We start from the raw sequence: 3,623 nt of genomic DNA, 5'->3' as shown, positions 1-3,623 counted from the left end.
CTTGTGAGAATGGATGCTGATCGAGGATAGGGATGTCAGCTTGAAGAAGAGACAGAGTTTCAGGGGGAAAAGATATGTAGAAAAAGGAGGAGTTCAGCTTCTGGATACCTTTCACCTTTCACACCTTTTCCCCCCACAACCCACAAATGACAGTCAAGTTGAAATGAGGAGGTCATGGTCAATCAAAGAGAGGGTGAAGAAAGAGAGAGAGAGAGAGAGAGAGAGAGAGGGAGAGAGAAAGAGATTGGATTTGTTCTTATTTAGTTTTGCTGACTGAATGACAGCGGCGTCATGCAAATGCGGGAATTCTGAGAGTGTAGACATGAACTCTAAATGGCTGCTTTCCATGGCCACCCACGTGCATGAAAATACACATGCTCGTGCTTACAGCCTCCCCAGTCGTCGTCGTCGTCCCCCCCCAAAAAAGGGAGAAAAAAAACACGTATTCTTCCAATGCACTTTTAAGAAACAGTACATTCATTCATACGGTCTAATTATTATTATTTTTTTTTAGAATTACACCGTATATTTGATATATTTGACAAAATGTATTTGATATTTATATGTCAAAAGTTGCAGTACGGAGGTGTTGTTGTTTTAATTTTTTTTTATTGTTGTCGTTGTTGTTTTTAAGGAAACGACATGACTCATGAGAAGTTGACAAAACTCTTGCCACAAATCAGAGAAAAACTTGAAGACAGGCGACAGAATCTGCTAAGGCACATTAGCTGTGTTGTGCATTGCTCAGGCTCTGCTTCTCGTCTCGTGCGCGCTGCTTTTCCCCGCGCGTCAGCTTGATGAACGGGCCGAGCGCGCGCGATGAAATGTTTACGCGCCGGTGGCGTTATTCCGTGTAACTGGCGTCCACAATCAGGCTGTTTGGAGAAACCGGAGACTCTCTCGCTCCTGGTAGCAGTCACTCGAGAGCCAGGCTAAACTGGCGATTAACCACCACCACCCACCCCACCCCGTACAATGTAATATAATACAATATAATACAATATAATACAATATAATATAATATAATATAATATAATATAATATAATATAATACGAATTTGTGCACCTTCAGAAAGTGATGCAAACTTTTGAAATTATATTGTCTTTTTTCTAGATTATACATCACCATACAGAATCCTTAATATATAGTAATTTCGGTTATTTGTGGTAACTTTGCAAATTGAAAAAAAGAACAAAAAAACAAACAAACAGAAAAACTGTGTGTGTGTGTGTGTGTGTGTGTGTGTGTGTGTGTGTGTGTGTGTGTGTGTGTGTGTCTTTCTATATCTTTCTATGGCCTGTCCCAACCTGAGAAACTGCAGGTTTTACTTTTTTAAAAATTAACCTAAATAAAGGTTGTCTTGTTGTTAAAAGGTTTTCCATTTAGCTGGCACCAATAAGGGAAGCTGCCTTTTTTGTTCATAAACTAAAAAAGAATACTTAAAGATTAGGATTAGACCTAAATTGTAAGATGTAGTATATCATTAATTGGCAGCATTATCACAAGAATTGTGTGTGTGTGCGTGTGTGTGTGTGTGTGTGTGTGTATTCCATACTGCAGAAAGACTGATTTCCCTTTAAGGACACCTGGTGGAGGCTATGGGGTGTTTAAATGTCTTGTTAAAATATATTACATGCCTTTACTGATGCTTTTGAATGATTTAATAGTATTGGAAACTTTTTTGAAAGTAAGGCATCCCAGAGCAAACCCATGTGTCATATTTTCGTAACCTCACCAGAGGAATGGTCGCTCTCCCAAAGACACTACAACACAAAGCTTTAAACAGAAGGACAAGCCAAAACAATAAAAGATATAATGTTCAGCGTGCGTTCAGCAAAAGAAGTAAACACAAAAGAGACAGAAAGGAGGAAAAGATAAGGCCGACAGAGGAACAGAAAAGAGACAAAAACAGAATGTAAAAAGGATAAAAGATTGAAAGAAAGTGAGAATAGACAGCGCATGAAAGGAGAGAGAAGTAATTGACTGAAGCTGGGTGGTAAGTACTGGTGTGCTAGTGGGCTCTCTAACTCTCTCTAATTGGTGCTGTATTCAGACCTGCCTTTAGTTCTGAAATGTACTAATGGAGCGTAACACACACACACACACACACACACACACACACAGAGAGAGAGAGAGAGAGAGAGAGAGAGAGAGAGAGAGAGAGAGAGAGAGAGAGAGAGAGAGAATTCATCACTATACAGCTAGCTACACAGAGGATAGAGGATAAGTGTTGCTGGGCTACAGTGTGAAAAGGGATTGAATGCCCCCCATAGAGAGCATTCACATGTTTTTTTCTCTCCTTCTTGTCATACTTTTATCATTCTTTCTCACACAAATCCAAACACATAAGGGTCAAAGCATTTTGTGTAAGAACACTAAATGGAAAATGTAATCAAAGTATTAGTTATTGTGTTTCTGTGTGTGTGTGTGTGTGTGTGTGTGTGTGTGTGTGTGTGTGTGTGTGTGTGTGTGCATCCACTGGATAATTATATTAGCCAAATTTTACATGTTTACAGTATCAGTATCACCATTGTGAATGGTGATCTCAATGCACCTGTTAGCTTGGGCAGTTCTTTCATTCATACATCATCAGTAAGAGCTTTATCCTGGTCAGGGCCATGGTGAATCCAGAGCCTATGTCGGGAACACTGGGCGTGAGGCAGGGTACAGGGTGTGCCATCCATGCACAAATTCACACACTCATTGACATCTAGGGGCAATTTAGAGGAATCAGTGCACCTACAGGCATGTGAGAGGAAGCAGGAGAACAAGAACACACGAAACTCCAGACAGATTGTAGCGTGACCTCAGTATCAAACCTATTTGAACCCACTAGGTGATTCCCACTTGAATGGTATTATGTGTGTTACACAAATGAAATGCACTTGTTATTTTACTTATTTGTGAATGTTTTACTTATAATCACTTACAAATTATAGGAACTTACAGCAAATCATGTGCATACACCATCTATGCATTGCAATTCCTTATATGTTTGCTTAAAAGAGGAAAGTAATGTGTAAAATGTAAATAAATAAATAAATAAATAAAAACTAATCATGTGAAGTGGAAACAGAATTAATAGTTTAGAAAATGAGATTTTCATTGCAATGATGTGATTTTTTTTCACTCATATATAGAACTTATTATTATTATTATTATTATTGTTGTTGTTGTTGTTGTTGTTTTTGTTGTTGTTGTTGTTAACTAGAATTATTATTATTCATTAGAATTAGAAAATTGAAATATCATTTATTGTAGAAATCTAAAATGCAATTTAAAAAACACTTTTGTACACTGCAGTGTTTTACATGTATTCATGATTTATACATACTTTTTATTTTAAACAAATAGAGAGCATAACTATTCACTTGCTGTTTTTAATAATGCAATTGCATAATTTGTCATTGTAAGCAAATGCTTCCAACATAGACTACATACTCCATAAAGCTGATATAAATGTATATTCTTGAACACTAAAAGTCCCAGGTTATTTTGGAGATTGTGCTTGATTATATTTTATACCCTTTTCCATCAATAATTTAGTAAAAAATCTCCTGGGCTTTACTGTACACGCATATGGGTTACACACTATCAGCTTTTAATTGCATTGCATAAACCA

The sequence above is a fragment of the Ictalurus punctatus genome, chromosome 28, assembly GCF_001660625.3.
Source record: "Ictalurus punctatus breed USDA103 chromosome 28, Coco_2.0, whole genome shotgun sequence".
NCBI classification, from domain to species: Eukaryota; Metazoa; Chordata; class Actinopteri; order Siluriformes; family Ictaluridae; genus Ictalurus; species Ictalurus punctatus.
This window is presented reverse-complemented; position numbering follows the sequence as displayed.